At 32.4% G+C, this 21,496-nt stretch overlaps 1 protein-coding gene across 1 annotated transcript in view; it reads left to right on the top strand.

The window, feature by feature from the left end:
- Positions 1-489: 489 nt before the first annotated feature.
- Positions 490-21,496, top strand: part of LOC140439502 (uncharacterized) — a 171,776-nt gene continuing 150,769 nt past the window's right edge. The window contains exon 1 of the mRNA XM_072529464.1: positions 490-676. The gene's annotated coding sequence lies outside the window, so the exon portion shown is untranslated. The remainder of the gene's footprint in view (positions 677-21,496) is intronic.

Genomic DNA, 21,496 nt, shown 5'->3' on the forward strand with positions numbered 1-21,496 from the left:
ATGCAGGCTGTTCACACTCTATATAAGTATAAACAATTTGAGGTTAAAACAACTTACTGAAATAGTACTCCTTACTCGTCATTTATTCTGGTAAATTTAACTCAGTGATTTAAAAGAACATATATAGTTGTGAGAGACATTTATTGACACTAGAAAAACACGTTATGAGTACATTTTTTATAATGCACCTATCTTTGTCTATTTAAAAATTTTTATACAAATAATAATATAGAAATGACGCTATCGTGATTCTTTAGACAAATACACTTTTTTGTTCTCTTTCAAACTTCATTGATTTTTGCCGCTACGTAATTTAGGAATTTCAAAAGTATTCTTTTCAATAATCGTCCGAATTGAGTTTCTTCGGACAGAATTATTAAATTGGTTCATGACACCGATTGTCGCAGTTTGTTGAACATAACGATGGTGGTGGCAAGCTTGGAGCTTTTCAGGTGTTTCAGTTCGGTTCGAAAGCGCTTTCAGGCACTACCGGGTTTATACTGACGGTTTTTGTACAAAACGGGACTCTAGTATTTAAAAAATTATTCTTATTAAGATTTAATTACGTTAATTGTCTAAAATTTAGTAAGTCTAAAATTTAGTATATTCAACCGTGACTATTTAAAAGCTGGTAGTGGGTAGTGTTTAAAAACGTTTTGAGGAAATTGAAAGTAAGGTAGGTGCTCCTGATTTATATTTATGTAAAAAATTATAAATAAATAAAAACTTTATATTATTATATTTATTTATATTAATTCATATTATCACATTGTCATACACAAATTTACAAATCATATTTTATTCACAAATTTAAATGAAAGGTTATTTTATATTTTTTTTATTTCTTTATACCTTGTCTTCTTCCTGTAGTTCTTTCTCCTATCGGAGGTTGGCTATTATCACAGCTATGGGTACTTTATTGGCGGCTGCTCTGAAAAGATTTACTGAGCTGCAAGTATACTACTCCCTTAGGTTTCTTAGCCAGGAAATTCTTCGTCTTCCTATGGATCTTTTACCCTTGATTTTACCTTGCATTATAAGCCTTAATATCTCATATTTCGCACTTCTGGTAATGTGGTCTAAATATTCCAGCTTTCTTGTTCTGATGTGCTTTATCGTGCTTGATGTGCTGTTTTTTGATGACTTCGCAATCCTTTTGTAACCCCTTCTTATCACTTCTGCATTTGTATTTCGTTGGGTCCATGATATTTTCAAAATCCTTCTATAGCACCACATCTCAAATGATTTCAAATTCTATATATTATCCACTTTTAGTGTCCAGCTTTCCATTCCATACAACAAATTCGAGAACACGTAGCATCTTAAGGCTCTTATCCGAAGCTCCAGAGGAAGGTCTCGATTAACAAACATTGTTTTCATTTTTATAAATGCTTGTCGTACAATTTCAATGCGTGTTCTTATTTCTCTACCTTTGTCATTGTTTTCATTTACCCAGGTTTCCAGATACTTGTAGTTATTCACTCTTTTTACTTGTTTTCCCTTGATATCTAGCCTTTTTACTGTATGTTGCATAGAAATAATCCTCTTCGTTTTCTTAACGTTCATTTGTAGTCCATATTTTATACTGACTTGATGTAATCTATTTACTAAGCGTTGCAGTGCTTCTAGACTGTCTGCAAAAACAGCGGTATTGTCTGCGAATCTTATATTGTTCAAGATTTTTCCGTTTATTGATATACCCTGTTGTTCCTCTGATATTGCTTCCTTAAAAGTAACTTCGCTGTACAGATTGAGTAACAATGGGGATAGCACGCAACCCTGTCTAACACCTCTTTTGATTTCTATAGTTTCTTTATCGACATTTTCGATTCTAACCTTTGCTTTTTGATTCCAGTACAGACTGACAATAACCCGTATATCTCGACTATCCACATTCTTTTCTTTTAACATTTTTACATTCTTCTATGTATTATTTTGAGAAATATCTTAAGTGTGTAGCTTATTAAGGAAACTGTTCTGTACTGGGAGCATTCTGTCGCATGTACTGACTTTGGTAGTGTTACAAACGTGGACAGCAACCAATATTTGGGTATTACTCCTGTTGTATATACTTTGTTGAACAGATCTAAAAGTATCCCATAGTGTGCTAGCTTTTTGGTATTTGTTAGTTTTTTATTTTTTTTATGCATAATAAAGCTGTCGTATTTTCTGTCATACTTTTCTATTTCTATGCATTGATCTGTTAACCACTTTGCCTTGGCCTTTTTATCTCTACTTTAATTCTACTTTGTAGTTCTTGATATTTTGGCTCATTTCTCCCTTTGGCTTTTGTCCTCTCTTATTAATGCTAGAATTTTTTAAGTCTGTTTTTTATTTGCCTTTTCAGGCTTTAAATTTTCTTCTGCAGCCTTTAGTAATACCTTCTGAATATTGCTCAACTTTTCATTGACATCTTGTGATGTTAAGATTTCTTCTCCTACTTCTGTTAGATTTGAGTTGACTTGTTGAATCAGTTTTTGATGTATTTCTCTTTTTCTTAATTTTTTATAATCAAACGTTGGTTTGTTTTTAGGTAGTACAATCTTTTTGAGTTTCACGTGCATTCTAGCTATCAGCGAGTTATGGTCTGAGTTGACATCTGCTACGGGGTATGCTTTTACTGCTTTAATTGAGTGATTATATCTATTTTTGACTAATATATAGTCTTTGATTTCTGACTATGCGGTCTTTGTTGTCTGTAGGAGATCTTCAAGTGTATAATCTTCTGTCGGGTAGTTGGAACATTGTGTTCATTATTGCAAAATGTTTATTTTGACAAGAATTTACAAGTCTATACCCTCTTTCGGTTCTTTCGCCTTGTCAAAATTCCCCACCATATTCGTAAACTTTTCCTCTTCCGACTTTAACATTAAAGTCCCCCATTACTATTGTAATGTTTTCTTTTTTAATAGATCTTAAAATTGTGTCTAACTCCATGTAAAAATGTTCTATCTCCTCTTTATCCTTATGCGTTGTTGGTGCGTATACTTGAATTAAGTTAACTTGTTGTGTACCTATATGTCTTCAGCTGAACCATTATTACTCTCTCTGAGTAAGGGGTGAAGCTTATAACTAATTTATTAGTTTCTGTGTCTAATAAGATACCTTGTATTAACTACAAACATAACATTCGAAAATTAAATAAAAAAATCGTGTGTTTTTTTGCGGTGTGTTGTATTGAAACTATCTAAATTTGAAAAAAAGGAAATTATGTTATTGTAAAGAACCAACAGTCTAATGTGTTTCAGAAAACTACAGGTATTTGTTTTTATTAACATGTGTATCTATATCTTCTAAGAATTCGTATGTTTGCAACCTTTCGTATATCAGATACAGAAAATGAATTTCCTTTTCTCTCTTTTATGCTTTTGGTCACATATATATTACATGTTTCTCTCACCCATTCTTTTGTTCAATATTATGATCTAATTCCTATTTAAATGTACTACTATTGCACTATTACTATTTTTTTGTCGACCATTACCTGATGTTATTGTCGATCATTACCTGATGCATTTCTCAAATGTTTCCAATATATAATTAACTTTTTAACTCTTCAATTTTTCACATACATAGTTGGACCTCTTGACCCTAATTGTCTTAGCATGTTTGAAACACGTTAAAATCTGGATAGCATGCATGCTATCTATTTGGTATCACTTATTGGTTTATAAATATAAATTTACATATTGTGTCATATGTGGCTGAACATTATCTTCTAGAACAAATATAGTATACCAATTCGAGGATAAAGTTACCCCATCAATCATCATCAACTTTCGGCGTGCTCATAAGTATATGCCACCTCCACTATAATGAAGGCATTACTAAAGAAATACCAGCATTAAGAGTAATGATGCCCAAAGACTCCCAAATACGTGGAAAACAATTCTGCAGAAAAACGTAGAAATTAAAATAGCGAAGAAGACCACGCCCACTCTGCGCACAGAACCAATGACAAGAAGCGCAACAAGATATTTAAATTCAACGTGCAGCGACCGAGAAGCAGAACTAATCTGACTTGACAATGGCAAGTGTGACCTTGCCGAAACGTCGCCAAGACAATGGTTTTTCTAAAAACCAAAAATATTTAACGCGGAGTCAAACCCGGAAAACAACTGAAATCACATATAGCTCCCGCGGAAATTTTAAATTCAATATATATATATATATATATATATATATATATATATATATATATATATATATATATATATATATATATATATATATATATATATATATATATATATATCATCATCATCATCATTGGCTCTACAATCCTGTGTGGGTCTTGGCCTGTTCAAGAATTAGTCTCCTTTCGCCCTGGCTTTCCAATTTCTGACTCCTAGATTCCTCAAGTCATCTTTGACTTAAGTTTGAAATCTAGATCTTGGCCTGCCTCTCTTCCTGGTTCTTTCCATTCTTTCAAGGTGTACTAGCCACATTAGTCTATTAATTTTAATAGACTGGACGATGTTGCATTTTTCATAGCATTGATACCACTCAAAATTGTAGCGCCTACGCCATATCCCGTTTTCTTGTACTCCTCCGTATATGTGTCTAAGTATTCTTCTTTCAAAGCGGCCCAACAGTTCTTCGTCGCTTTTTACCAGTCCGTGTCTCTGACGCGTATGTCAGGACAGGTTTAATAAGAGTTTCATGTATTGGTATCTTGGTTTTTTTGCTAATTATGTGTAATATTAAGAGCTGCTTTAGTCCAAAGTAAGCTCTGTTCGCCAGGTATATTCTTCTCTTAATTTCTACGCTTACTAGGTTGCTGTTAGTTAATTGTGTTCCAGGATATATAAACTCCGAGACCCCTTCGAATGTGTGTGCTTCTGTCACCAGATCTTGTGGTGCCGCTATTTGTGTGCTGTTCGTGACCTTCATATATTTTGTTTTGGATACGTTGACCTGCAGTCCCATTGTCTTCGCGGCTTTTCTTTCTTTTGTTTTATTTTACCTTCATTTTTATCAGAAAATCCTTGCATTTTAAATCATTATTTATCATTTACGAATCTACGGTTTCTCACTGGTAAGCCGACTAGGTGATGGTTGATTTAAAAAAAAAACTACGTTTTGTGTAGACGTAAACAGAGGAGCAACGAACACTTTACGTCGACGAGGACGATTCGTTGATCTGAGAGACTACTACAAAACTAAAAATAACATGCGACTCTTTCGGGACAGTGAACAGTCGGGCTATCGGTTGACATTGAAAATAAAATAACTACGTATTCTGATTAATGAATGAGTTTCGATTTACGATTGATCTGCATTTTCTAAGGTGATGGATAGTTCCATTAATAAAAATATTAGTTTAGAACAAAAAAAAAAACAAATATATATCAAATCATGAATGTGTTGCTTGTGTGAGTCCATTTCAAAAGGTAAAAGAAATAATAAATTAGACTTACTCACAATCAATTTAATTTAACTATCAGACGACCGGTTTCGCTTTCTACAATATGCAAAGCATCTTCAGGTCACGATACAAAGTTAAATAAATGCTGAAAATAATAAACCCATATTAGGGTGTTTTCTAATAAAGGTAAAACAAAGATAGGTGATATAAATTATACAAATTACAGTAATTATGCCAATATTACATGTCTGTGGTTTTTAAAAATGATGATGATGAAACCGGTCGTCTGATAGTTAAATTAAATTGATTGTGAGTAAGTCTAATTTATTATTTCTTTTACCTTTTAAATATATATCAATTTACTAAACCTAGAACTTTGAAGAATGAGCTGTTAAAGAGTTTGCAGGGATTCCTGGATATAAACCGCCAACAAGAAAAACTTTGTCCGGTTCATTACTTCAGTAATGTTATATCAAAACTGAGCAAATTATTAGATCACAGGTTGTTAAAGAAGTAGAAAATATCTGTATTACTACTGACCTCTGAACATCTGATAGTTACATCGCATTAACAGGACAATATTTAACCGAAATTTTCTCGTTTCAATTCTGTCTACACTGGAATATATAGTATTTGTCCTCCTTCTAATATCTTCATTCCTAATATGATCTTTTTTGGATACACCACGCGCTCTCCTTAGAAAATCCATTTCTACTACTTCTATTCTTTTTCTATCTTTTTTCGTGATCGGCCAAACTTCTGCCCCAAAAGTCATAATAGGCTCTACCAAGGTTCGATAGATTGTCAATTTCGTTTCTTGTCTTATATCTTTAGACCATATTAGAGAGTTTAGAATATTTACCGCTTTTTTCCCTGCTGCGTTCTGTTTTCGATGTCTGTTTTGGCAGTGCGTTCTTTAGATATTATAGATCCGAGATGTTTATATTCATTGCATGTTTTTGTGTTTCTAATTTCTAATTCTGGATCCTCCTCATTATCTTCTATTTTAAGATACTCTATCTTTGACATATTTATACTGATGCCACATTTTTCATATTCTTTCTTTAGTTTTCTAAACATGTAGTTGTCTTCCAACATGTCTTCAAACATGTCTTCCTCATCATTCGCTACGACTACCGGATGATTTGCGAAAAATTAAGTTGTTAGACATTTACCACTGCCTATGTCTAATCCCATTCCGGATACTTGTTTCCTCCACTGCTCTAGCGATGATTGAATATATATTTTAAATAAGGTCGGAGATAGACTACATCCTTGTTTAAGCCTCTTTGTTATTGGAAATGATTCAGATAAGCTTCCTTCTTTAACGACACATAGTTGAACCAACATCTTATGTAATATTTTTGGTTCATATTTTACCAACTCAATTGGGATGTCTCCAGGTCTTGCTGTTTTACCGTTTTTCGGTCTTTTGAGGGCATCGCTTAACTCTCCGGTTATTATCTCAATTATTTGTGTGTGTTCCCATATCTCATTTTTACTTTTCATTACTTCTCTTTTTACATCTCGATTTATTTTTTATATATCTTGTAATTTTCCTCCTTTCTCGTTAACATTCATATCTGATAAGCAGTTTTCTTCTTGTTTACTAACGTTTGCATATTCTCGGACCACCATTCTTGATTTTTTGTTTCATGTTTGTCTTTATACCCCAAAAGCTTTTTATATATATATATATATATATATATATATATATATATATATATATATATATATATATATTTCTTTCCGCTAATTCTTTTAATACTTCTGCTTAGTAGCCAATATCATTTTCCTTTTCTGTTGCATTAGTCGTCTTTGTTTTGACGCATTCTTTGTATTCCGAGGCTTTTGGTCGAAATTTTTAGCATTTATTTCTTTTGACAAGAGATGAATTGCAAGCCCATCGCCTCAACCTTCCTCCTTTATTCGGACTTGGGACCGGCACCGGCATTTACTGAGCTACTCAATCCGCCCAGCACTTACTGGAGGCGGAGTTAAGAATAACATTTATTAACCGTATTCTCTTTCTTGTTTCTGTTTCTTTTTTTTATTTGTTTGTTTCGTTTGTTATCCTGTCAATACCCGGTAGACACAAATCAGGTTTCATTTGTGTACAAAACTGAGAACCGATCATTATTATACTTTTGGTGTTCTCGTAAAACGTCCAGTCGGACTAAGGACAAGGCATCTTCAAACCCATAAAGATTTTATATTTCCCACAGATATTGCAGATCAACAAACACTAATTTATATATGGGAAGGTGCATTTCTAATGTTATATCAGGTAAAATCTGGTCAACATGGAGACCAGGTCTTTGCTATCACTTGTTGGTATATAAAGGCATTTACATATTACGTCACATGTAGCTGAACATTTGAGATTTAAGGAAGAGATTTAAGCCTTGAAATGAAACTTCGCCTGATGAGATGTTACGTACTTTCTGTGCTGTTCTACGGAATGGAGTCATGGACGTTGAAAAAGATTGATACCAAAAAATTAGAGGCATTTGAACTGTGGATGTATTGCAGAATCCTGAGAATATCATGGACCGAGAGAGTCACAAATGTCGAGGTCTTGAGAAGAATGAATAAAGAAAAGAAAGTCATATTTACGATCAAAAAACGAAAACTGCAATACTTGGGACACATTACAAGAGGCGAAAGATATGAACTGCTTCGAATAATTATGCAAGGGAAAATAGCAGGAAAAAGGTCCATAGGAAGAAGACGAAACTCCTGGCTAAAGAATCTACGGGAATGGTATAGCTGTAGCAGTAACGAATTGTTTCGGTCAGCAGTTTCGAAAATACGTATAGCCCTGATGATCGCCAACCTTCGGAACGAAGATGGCACTTGAAGAAGAAGCTGAACATTATCTTGCGAAACATTTATAACATCGTATAACAATCCAAGGGTACAGTTACGTCATGAATCATAACTCAGTTTCTACGTACCCATAAACATATTCTACTCTCACTATAATATTTCAATCAAGGCTATAATGGAACATTTTACTAAAGAAATACGAGCAATATAAATAAAAACTGTTTTCTTTTTCTAGCTTCTCTTTTTTCGTTGTTTCTTTTTTCTTCTATCAATACCAAATTAATACAAAAATGGCTTTCATTCGTACACAAAACTTAAACTAATTAATAAAAATTTATTTTTGGTGTAAAATCTAGTAGGTACTACTAGAGCCGAGACTTCTTTGAATTTGTAAAGCTTTTATATTTTCCATTGCTTTTGGAAGTATATAAAATACACTTTTTATATATGAGAACGTATATTTCCAATGATTTACATAAACATATTTTGATTTTTTTTAAATACTTGTGCCAAAAAGATTTTTTATATTATTCCATTTTATTAAGCATATGATTCGTAATACCCTCATATACAAATATACTGTATAATAGAATATAAAACCAGTTGGCGCATTGGACTACGTAATAATAAAGTGGTAACAGAAGTATGGGTTAGTCAGGTGGGAATCGGAACAGGTGCGATAGTGCCGACTGCGTTAGTTCGAAAAGGGGACAGAATGGGGTTTCTGCTTTTTAAATTACCCAATAATGATATACATCTCACAGGGACAATTGATTGCCTAAAATTGATCGTAGATTATTGGCAGAAAATTGTGAAAGGGTAGGAGGTAAACTGTTACTGGCCAACGAAAGAAATTTAAATATATCAGGGGGATTTTAAATAAAAAATCAGTAATGGGATTACGGAAAAAAATAAAATAATGTATGTAATAATATTTATTCGTCTATGCAGTCTTCTTATTCCAAAGTTTAATTATTATTATGTATGTATTTAGTGGACTTCTTTCCGTTACTTCTTTCTTTAACTCTTGATCAAGTCCTAAATTTATGTTATGTTATTAGACTCTTACCAAGAGTTTTCGAAATTTTTGTATATTCTATATTTGAAAACACTGCCTGGGGTGATTGAGGGGCGGATTGAGTAGCTCTGCGGTTACCACAGCCGGTCCCAAGCCCGGATAAAATGTGGAGAGTGATTGGCAAGTAAAAACAAATACTGCTCAAAGAAACAATGTACAGCCTCGAAACCGGATTGATACTATGAAGACGACTACGGCAAGAAATAAGGACAAGCGAAAAACATCCAAAACCCAGATGAGAATTACTACTTGGAATATCAGATCGCTCAACTCAAGGGACCAAGAAATATCCCAAGTGCTGAAAGAGAAAGAAATAGACAGTTGTGCTCTACATCAAACAAAAAAAAAGGAAAAGGACAATCCAAATTAGTTGAATACATACTAATCTACAGTGGAGTAGCAAACGAAAACAGGGCCAAAGAAGGTGTAGCCTTACTAATACACCAAAGGTACCAAAATCACATCAAATAGTGTCAATACATATCAGAAAGAATAGCAACAGCAAAGATAAGAATGGTGAAGGAAGATCTAAACATCATCGTAGTATACGGCCCAGAAAATAACAATCCTCAAACAACAAGGGAAGCGTTTTATGGCCGATTACAACAAGTAGTAGATCAAGTCAGAGGAAAGATGATAATATTGGGGAATTTTAATGTTCCAATAGGCAATCAAGTAATACCCAGAATTAAGCAAAAACATAACGAAGATGTCAAAAACGAAAATAAAGAACTGATGATAAACTTTTGCATGAATAACGAACTAAGAATAAACAATACATTTTTTTATCCCAAAGACCAACACAAATATACATTTAATAACACTCGTGGACAAAGATCTATGATAGAATATGTTATAACCAACAGAGATATACATCCATCGAAAATAATCGACGTAAAGTGCCTCAACTCAGCAGATGTAGGTAGCGACCATATCCTAGTATCATGTAAAATAAGAATCATCCTGAAATACTTCCCACCCAAGACAGCGGCGCCAACACAAACAAAAATCAAAGTCGAAGGACTAAATACAAAATCCAGTGAATATTTATACAGGAAAAGAATATCAGAGAAGTGAATGAAATATTAGAAAACGTTAACATCGAGGAAAGCTGGGAAAACTCAAAAATAACATAATTAACGCAGCAACAGAATCACTTGGAGAGAGGAAAGTAACGAACACTAACATATTACAAAAGAAAACACCATGGTTTAGGGAGGAAGTGAAGACAAAATGTGAAGAAAAGAAAAAAGCCCTTTTACAATACAGAACACAACAAACACAACATACAACCATTATACACGAATCAGAAATGAAACGAATACTTTAGTTAGATAAATAAAAATGAAACACTCGCAGAGCTTCTCAAATCAGATGGAACACGACTTCTACGGAACATAAAAAGAAATATGGAGAATGATCAGAGGACAAAGAAAAGAGATGAACGGACTAATAAAAACGAAACACATTCAGAAGAATACATGGGTAGACTACTTTCGATCCCTATTTGCTATCCCTATTTGCTAAAGGTAACGATAATGAACCACCAATACCAGAGGTTACGACAAATGAAGAAATAAATAGTGAGGAGGAAGAGGTAAAGGAAGCATTAAGGAAATTAAAAAATAGAAAATCACCAGGAAAGGACAGAATACCGAACAAACTCCTAAAGTACGGAGGACCAGATCTGACCAAACAACTATTAAAGCTAATCCAAAAAATAATAGAACAAAACAGAATTCCCCATGAATGGACATCAAGCATCCTAATACCTCTTTTAAAAAAAGGAGACAAATCTGAACCCAAAAATTACAGAGGAATTAATTTATTAAACACAACACTAAAATTATCAACCAAAGTGATAACAAATAAACTAAATGAAATTATAACACTAGCAGAAGAACAACAAGGTTTTATGTCGAGAAGATCATGCATATATTTATAATAAGGCAAATGAAAGATAAATTATTAGAATACAACAAACCGGCATATCTATGTTTCGTGGACCTTAAGAAGGCATTTGACTGGGTCAAATTAAAAGACGTTATCCACTTATTGTACGCAAGAGAGATACCTCTAAGAATAATCAGAACGAACGAAAATATCTATCGAAATAACACAATAAAAGTAAAAGTAGAAGAAAAACTAACCGACCCTATCGAAGCTGGCAATGGGATAAGACAGGGGGATTCCCTGAGTCCTCTATTGCTCAACCTGATTATGGATGAAATAATAAAAAAAAGGTAAGAACTAAAAAAGTATACCAAATGGAAGAAAAACAACTTAAAATAATTTGCTATGCAGACGATGCAATACTACATACTACTCTCTCAAAGTGAAGACGATCTACAACGTATGCTGCACCAATTTAATATAACCGCCAGAAAATTTAACATGTTAATTTAATACAACAGCACGTTTACTAAGATGTAAATTGGAGCTAAAAGGTCAGATAATAGAACAAGTGATGGAGTTTAAATATCTAGGCATCACATTATCTAGCTACGTAAAGCTCGAAACTGAAGTGGAGGATCAAGTGAATAGAGTAAACAGAGCAGCAGGCTGCCTGAATGAAACAATATGGAGAAATAAAAATATCAGGAAAGAAATTTACAGTCAGGCAGCATTTACAAAACAGTCATCAGAACAATAATGACATAGGCGGCAGAAACAAGACCTGACACACAGAGGACGAAAAGGATGTTAGAAACAGCAGAGATAAAACACTTAAAAAAATTGATGGTAAGACACTACGGCACAGAGCTAGAAGTACAGATATACGACGTAGATGCAAGGTGGAGAACATCAAGAACTGGGTAAGAAATAGAAGAGTAGACTGGAACGATCATATAAGCCGAATGACAACAAATAGTAGTATTAGAGTATAATTTATTTTATATATTTTTATATAGTATATATTATAATAGTATAGTATATACCTATAGTACACATTACAGTACATTAGGACAAAGGTATGCACAAAAAATACCTATTTGTAATGACCAGATTGAGGAAATAGATAGGATAGAAAGCAGCATGTACTTGTATGTCGTTGATCAAAAAGAAGTGGTAAATGCAATACAATCTTTAAAACACAAAAAATTTCCTGGCTGGGATACTATCAAGACAGAAACCATCAAACAAATTAAGGAAGAAATTATTACTCCTTTAACTTTTCTCATTAATGCATGTTTTCAGGATGCTTGTTTTCCAGAATGTCTGAATAGGCAAAATCAAACCTCTGTTTAAAACGGGAAATAAAGAACACGTGATTATCTACAGACTGTGAGCAGACTGACAGAAAACAATTGATGTACAGTAGAATAAAAGTATAGCAGAACAAGACTTCAAATTATAAAAACATGGTTGCAAATAAACAAACTCACATTAAACTATGAAAAAACTAAATATTTATATACCTTTTGCAATATATAAAAATTCTTTACAAATTTTTAATTCATTAGAAGTAAATAAAAAACAACAAATATTTAAAGCAGAGTACATAAAATATTTAGAAATTATAATTGACGGGCACCTTAAATGGGACTTACAAATAAAAAATATTATAAGAAAAATACGAGGACTGCTTTACTGGTAAAGCAGTCCTCGTATTTTTCTAAGTAAAACTTTACTTAGGTAAATGCTTTACCTATCTCTAGTACAATCTCATCTTGTATGTGGGATTTTAGAATGGGGTGAAGTATAGCAGAACAAGACTTCAAATTATAAAAACATGGTTGCAAATAAACAAACTCACATTAAACTATGAAAAAACTAAATATTTATATACCTTTTGCAATATATAAAAATTCTTTACAAATTTTTAATTCATTAAAAGTAAATAAAAAACAACAAATATTTAAAGCAGAGTACATAAAATATTTAGAAATTATAATTGACGGGCACCTTAAATGGGACTTACAAATAAAAAATATTATAAGAAAAATACGAGGACTGCTTTACTGGTAAAGCAGTCCTCGTATTTTTCTAAGTAAAACTTTACTTAGGTAAATGCTTTACCTATCTCTAGTACAATCTCATCTTGTATGTGGGATTTTAGAATGGGGTGAAGTATAGCAGAACAAGACTTCAAATTATAAAAACATGGTTGCAAATAAACAAACTCACATTAAACTATGAAAAAACTAAATATTTATATACCTTTTGCAATATATAAAAATTCTTTACAAATTTTTAATTCATTAAAAGTAAATAAAAAACAACAAATATTTAAAGCAGAGTACATAAAATATTTAGAAATTATAATTGACGGGCACCTTAAATGGGACTTACAAATAAAAAATATAAGAAAAATACGAGGACTGCTTTACTGGTAAAGCAGTCCTCGTATTATCCTCCTACTGGTAAAGTTTAGAATGGGGTGAAGTAGCTGATTGCCATCTGGTGACCCTTCAAAATACTCAGAAATGGTTTCTTAAACTAATACTAGACCAACTTTATCATGAAACTCAGGTTCTTGATGTTCAGCAATTGTACTGCTTAGAGCTACTGAAAAATATTCATAAAGACAAAATTCCTCTTAAAGTAAAAGTGTCAAATTATGAAACAAGAAGAAAATTGAATGTCAAATGTCTTCACACTTTAAAAACAATCACGCAACGTTCAATTACCTATTTTGCTTCAAGAATATACAGTCAATTGCCCATAAATTATAAAAATATCCAAAATTTTTATTTGTATAAAAAATTAGTTACTGCTTGGGTAAAACAAAAAAGGGAGTTGTGTAACAATTTAATAAATTTAAATTATACCAGACAAAAAAATATATAGAAATTAGATTAGAAACTGTAAAAATAAAATAATGATTGATAAAAAAAACAATAAACATAAACCTGTCAATATTAGGCTGATTAAGTCAACAAGCATGTTTATGCTTTAAGACTTTTTTTTACGTTTATTTTATTGTAAGTAAACTGAAATTGCAAATTAATGTAATAACTATTGATTTGAATAAACGTATATCATTATTATTATTATTAGTAAAGACGGCAAGAGACGGTTCCCCAATAGGAAGACCATGAAAACGATGGAACGACAACTTACTGGCACTATGAAAAACAGAGTCATGTCTATATAAAAAGAAGAAGAAGAAGACTATCTTCTGAAGGAGTTTAAAATTCATTTCAAATTTGAAGTAGTAAAACTGTAGATTAGAAAGTATGGATGACAACCCTATGAAAGATAAAATTAAAAGAAGAAAATTACTTTAAAAAAACAATATACTGCTGCTAAACAACGAAAGCACCAAGTAACTTCATATAATCCATTATAAAAATGGTATCACTATAAATCCAATAATGCAGCGTGACACTAAATGCAAAGCATGATTAAAATTAAAATAGCTAATATATAAAAGTGCTATAGAAACCCCAGGAACTCGTTCAGTATCACAATGTGAACCATAAACTAGTTTAATAATTGCCTAGTTTACAAAAGAAATAAAAAACATCATAACGGATAAAAACAAATATATTAGAAATACGAAAAATTTTAGTCCAGAAAACCAAAATATAGATAAACTCGTATAAAAGAATGGACAAAAAATACAGAAATTTAGTAATCAAACTTAACCCATTTTAGCCCAGAGTTGCCTTACTGCAACGCAAATCGGCTGTTTATACAAATATTCTTAGTATATAAAATGTGTGTTTTGTAACACAGATGGCGCTATAGGTCGCTTCAGTATCATTGTCGGAACATGTATTTTCTGATCTAGTTGTTTATTGTGAATATACACGTTGGCCAGAGACGTGATAAGTTCAAACAGATGAAACTTTAGTAATAATGTTGTAAAATACATAAAATTATTTGAGGAGCAGTCATAGTGACCATGATCTGAGTGTTGCCATATGGCAACGCTACTATTTAATTATTTCTATATTTATATTTTCACACAGGGTTTGACTTAAGGGAAAGCTCTCTAAATACCATAGTAAAATAATGACTCCTGAGAGTAAACATGAACTGTACAAAAATATAAGTCCAACTAAAGTCTTTGAACTTTTCTTTGATGAGAATAAGATCAATTTGTTGGTAGAGAAATCATTAAGGTATGCTTCTACTAAAAATGCACCTGATTTTGCTGTAACCAAGGATGAAATAAAATGTTTCTTGAGTATCTTACTGTTGTCTGGCTACAATCCACATCCAGGTAAAATATTTTATTGGGATTTATGTCTCGATCTGAATAATCAGGCTATTATTCAATCAATTAGAAGAAACCGGTTTTTGAAACAATGGTTTTTAATATAACGGATAAAGTTTATAAACTAAGACCTCTAATGAATCTACTGGAAGCAAATGTTTTAAACTGCTTTAGTCCAGAAGAGAACCTAAATTATGACGAGTCCATGGTGAAGTATTACAGTCGCCATGAACGTAAGCAGTTTATTCGAGGTAAACCGTTTAGTGTATAAATGCTGAAAAACAAAGAAATTTTTGGAAAGTACACTGCATCTTTTATCTCTATGCTAAATGAAATTGAAAAAAAAACAACTTTCAATTTAATTTCTTTGATAACCTATTTATCAGCATGAGTTTACTAAAATACTTAAGATTAAAAGGATACAGAATTACCGAAACTATCAAAAAGAATAGTCTTACATCTTTAAAAGTTTCCTCCTCCTAAGTGCCTTCTCTGTTGAGGTTGGCGATCAATATGGCAAATTTCTCTTTATTCTGGGCTTGATGAATTAATTCATTTCCTTTTGTGTGGGTCCAATCTCTGATGTTTCAAAAGTTTAGTTTTACGTAAAACGGGACGCAAAGGAGATTATTTTTCTTCGATTGAAAGAAATATTGGCATTATATTCATAAGGTGGTTAGACAATAATACAGTAACAATTGCTTCTAATGCCTATAGTATGACGCCTTTGTCTCAATAAAAAAAAATATTCTAAAGCCGAACACAAACACATTCAAGTACCAAGTATTCAAGTACCTTTTGCCATTAGTCAGTATAATAGTGGAGAGGATGAAACTATCCTAAGGGACGAAGATGTCAGTCGATATAGGATTGTAATACGTTCGAAAAAATGGTGGTGGATGATATTTACATGGTTGGTTGATGTATCGATTGTAAATGCTTGGATTATTCATCGACCATCTTTGGGTACAAAAATGTCATAAATGGACTTCAGACATGAAATTGCAAATATATAACTACATAACTAAATATATATAGACAGGTGCGTCGTTTGGATTTAACTCGAGTCTCTTACCATTCTCTTACACTTGTTTCTGGGTCTACCCGTCATCAGAGAGACTTGTAAGAAGATTGAAACCAAATCAAAACGCACCGGCTAGCATGGCAATTATAGCAAAATAATTACCAGAGTATGCTTTTAGCGACCTTTAGCGACCTGAATATGAAGTGAATGTCGATAGCGATTCAAGTAAACTGTATACCCAAGCTTAATCAAGTCATTCAGAGCGATGCTAGGAATATTTATTTTATATCTATCTCTATATGGAATTGCGCCTCAATTGGATAGAAGACCAGCTAAATCAAGAAATAATATTTCCTTGAACATAATTAGTGATGATTTGAGGTATGCTGGAAGAGATCATATTTTGATACTCATACTCACTCAATAACAAGAAAAAACAAGAGATGTGCAGGTGTATATATCTTAAGAGATGCACGTTAAGTATTCGTACAATGTGTAAAAAATATAATGTCGGGTTATGTTTGAAATATAATTTTGTATTTCATCAACAATGAGTAACAAACCTGAATAAATGTTTTTAACATGCATTTGTAGTAATTTTCTGAAAGAGTCTGTGCGATCTCATAAAGACCTATCGTTACCATATGGCAACATGCATTTTTGAGAAAAACTACAAAACTTATTTTGAAACTAATAAATATTTTGGTTTAGTTTAACTCGGGTTTAACTTGGGTATTAACTTAAGCAAAAAAGTCGACAATTTCCAAAAAAAGTAGTTCAGGCTTTAATAATGGAGTACGAACGAAACTCTACAACTAAAAACAATTACAGATATAGAAATTTATCTGTACAAACTCAGAAAATTAAAAAGAATCAATAGAAATCACTAGCAATGTCACTTTAGCAGAATTGTAGTAATCAGGAAAGAACAAGTAGTCATCAAGACTACTTAAGTTACTACTACAGACTACTACAAGAAAGCTTAAAAATAAGAAAAATCCTAAATGAAGATATAATATCAAGTGTAATAATTAAATAAAAAAATCATACAATACTCACAGTTGTATCTATCTTTAAAAAAGGAAACAAAACTATCCTGCTAACTATTGTAGGATAAACTTTTTAAATACATTACAACAAGGGGTTACAAACATCCTTACTGACAAAATAATGTCAATAGTTTTAATCAGCAAGTAACAAGACTTTCGATAAAACCGACTCACTATCGATGCCTTATTTATAATAAGGCAAATAATTAAAAAATCTCCTCGGTACTATAGTTCTACAAATATTTGCTTAGTGTGTCTAACAACGGCCTTCGATAGGCTGAAACAGAAGAATGTAATAAAAAGATGTTGGGAAAAAATCATACATAAAATGAATACGCAAAGGTCATAAAAAATCTTAACAAAAATACAACGCAGGTCTACAGCCGTGACGCTATATTTAACGCAGATTCAGAGGACGACTTACAAATGATATTTATAACCATTTATAGCATACGTGAAAAAACTAAACATACCAATATCAAAAAACAAGTTTGAATGTAAGTTAATCGTTAAGGACTTTTGCGCTGAAGATTAGCAATAGAAAATTCTACCATTTATCAAACTACGTATTACTCTATCAAAGGAACATGATAACAAGAACAGGGATGATAAATTAAGAAGAGAGGCCAATAAATCTGAACAAATACCTTCGTTACGTTAGGAATGTCCCACGGTTACTTTTCGCAAGAGATTCCTAACGTAACATTTGGCGACCGTAACAGGACTTATATACGTATGTGCTTAAAAGTTATTTATTTTTGCTTATTTTAGTGCAAACTAAAACATTTAGAAACTTAAAAAAAGGTTGGCTTCCTTTTTGGTCACAGTTCAAAATAGTGCATGATGATCCATGAATTGATTTGACTGATAAGATAGCTTATTTGAGACAAGCCACTGTAGAGCCTAGTAAGGGTAGACGATTAGTGGAGAGTTTTCCTGCAGTAGTCGACAATTACCTAAAAATTATTTAGAGTTTGCAGTCTGGGTTTGGTAGAGAGAATTTCTAGGTTGAAGTTTACATTAGAGAGCTCCCTAAGTTGATTTTGAGTCGAGTTTCTAGTAAACCTTGTAATATTTCTGCTCTTTATGATATGATTGAAAGTCAACTTCAGTCACTTGAGTCATGTTTGCCAGAATTCGACTATGACATAGATCTTTACAGTTTTTAAGGCCTTATGTTTCCGTGTCCATAGAAAATATCAGAGAAACTGCAGAAATTACAACTTTAGAAACAAGATTGAGTGGGCTAATGGGCTTTTTACAGAGTGAAGTTCAAAATGAACAAAAAATTGATTTAGAAACGGAAGGTTTTGATTTACCGACTGAAAATAAATATAAATTCAATAGCCTCCTTGCTAAGAAAAATCTAAAATACATAAGCCAGGAACTGACCAGCCCTTAGCGACCGCTGCTATCGGTTACAGGTCATGAGGTTTAAAGGTGTATATTTGGTGAAGGGCAGCATGACAGTACAAATTGTTTCAAAGCACAAAAATTTAATATAGAACAGAAACGTCAAACATTGTCAGAACAGAAAGCCTGTTTTCGATGTCTGAAAGTAGGACATTCTTCTAAGAAGTGTAGAGGACGTTTGAACTGTATAGTATGTTGTAAATCACATGCTATTTTGCCTATCAATAAAATTGATACATCGACCTCAAGTAGTACCCGTTCGGAAGAACAAATTTAAATAATACACAGGTTTTTTACAAACTCTGCGAATCAACATAAAAAGTGCACATGGTACTAAACAAGTAAGGGCACTTATTGACACTGGATCGCAGAGAACATATATTTTACAGAGTACCGCGTAAGAAATGGGTTTTTCTGCTAGGAGACGGAAACTATTGTACATGCATTATTTGGCTCTAGAAACACTTCTGAACAACGACAATAATTGTACGAGGTAACTGCGTGTGAAGGAACCTACGCTTGTTCATTTGGTGCCTTAGATCAACCAAAAATTTGTGCAGATATCTCTTCTATTTATGACGGCCCTTGGATTGAGGAACTCAGTGACATGAATATTTCACTCAGCGATATCGAAAAGACAGCACCAATTGAGATTTTGTTTGGAGCTGATATTGTAGGCAAATTGTATACAGGGAGAAAATATCAGTTACAGTGTGGTCTTGTAGCAGTTGAAACTTTGTTAGTTTGGACTCTTATGGGCAGTTGCATCTAATTTTAGTACAAGTATGATTACATTTTCATTGTTTGTTGATAATTCTTCTGTAGCGAAACTCTGGGAGCTTAATGTCATTGAGATAACCGACCCTGTAGAAGAATTGACAAGAGAGGTGGCGGCCAAAGAGGCTAAGAGTTTTTTATATGAGACTGTACGATGCGACAGCGAAGGCAGGTATGAGGTTATGTTATCTTGATTAAATGACCATCTTTTAATTTCAGATAATTTAGTTGTCGCTAGGAGAAGGTTAGATAATACTTAAAATAAGTTAAAAAGGTCTAATTTGTTTGAATCGTATAATTTAATGAGTGATTTAACGAGGGTGTGACTGAAATAGTGAATAATCTCGAAGAGAATAATTGTTTGTATTATTTACCTCACAAGGCATAACGCAATAACAGGCCCGTTATTAAAAATAATAGTGAAACCACAAAAATTAGGCCAATCTTTGACGCATCATCTCATGAACAGGGCCGTCCTTCTTTAAAATCAGTATTTGGAGTCATCTTATTGAACTTATTCCTTTGGTTCTATGACGATTCAGACAACAAAAGGTAGGAGTTGTATCGGATATTCGAAAGGCTTTTCTTCAAAGGCTATAGCGGGATAAGATGGTCAAAATTGCACACTGCTCGATTCAGTTTTGGGTCTGGTCATTCGAAAGGACATAATTAAAAACTCACTCAGCTAAATTTTCAAGTTCCTAAGTGCCTCTGTGGGTTCGCTATGGGAAAAAACGTATTTAAAAAAAATATTTTTTTTTAGACGCTGTATTGCTGCAAAAAATCTAAAAAAATTCATGAAAGCGTATTTTAATAATACAAAACTGCCTGATTTTTTTCAGATTTTTATCTTGAAAATTGAGCCCAGGAAAAATATTTGAAATTTTCAGTAATATTTTAGGTTATGTCGGAAATTTTTGGCCAACTTTAAAACAATGTTTTTTTATGGGTTTTTTCCCGTTCTTTCGAATGGCATAGGTATTATTATTATTTTCAATGTAGAAAATGCCTAAAAATCAAAAAAACTATCAAACTTTGTCATTTTTCTGAAGTTTTTGACTCATAACCTTAAAAACATACACATAAATTATTGATAATTCATATTTTTATATGTATTCTTATCTTTATAATCGAAATAAGCTATTAAAACTATTATTTTTTTCCTACAGCATGCTCTAAAAACCGAAAAACCCCGTTTTTTCGGCGTTGTTTTTAAGCTTTCGCTATATAACCTCTAAATTCAGTGTCTAAATGAATGATAATTTACATTTTGACATACATCTTTCCCTCTACAATCATAATCAGCTATTCAAAGCATTAGTTTAATCTCACAACATTCTCAAAAACCGAAAAACCCCATTTTCTCAATGTCTTTACTACATAACCTCAAAAGACTCAAAAGAATATTTACAATATTCTATTTAATCTAGATACATTGGATGACAGAATAATTACATTTTATTAATCTTCCTCACTATCCTTGTCGATTACCGGATCAATCTCCGTTTCACCGAATATTTCTGAAAGAAATTTAGCTGGTCTAATAATATCCGATTTGTACCTAGCATTGCTTAAATAATATATAATAGCGGCAACATGTGAGCAGGATCCAACAGTTCTCAATCCATTAGCACAATCGCACGAGTAAAATTGCATTGTAGCCAATAGATTCTGGCTTATACTCAATGTAACATTTATAAATTTTTTTTTTGGTATGCCTGGATTGTATCAAAACCTTGATAATATTCGGTTTCATTCGCATGCATTCTTAGTTAATTTCGTTTCTATCGTT

Source organism: Diabrotica undecimpunctata, chromosome 1 (genome assembly GCF_040954645.1).
Source record: "Diabrotica undecimpunctata isolate CICGRU chromosome 1, icDiaUnde3, whole genome shotgun sequence".
Taxonomy (NCBI): Eukaryota; Metazoa; Arthropoda; class Insecta; order Coleoptera; family Chrysomelidae; genus Diabrotica; species Diabrotica undecimpunctata.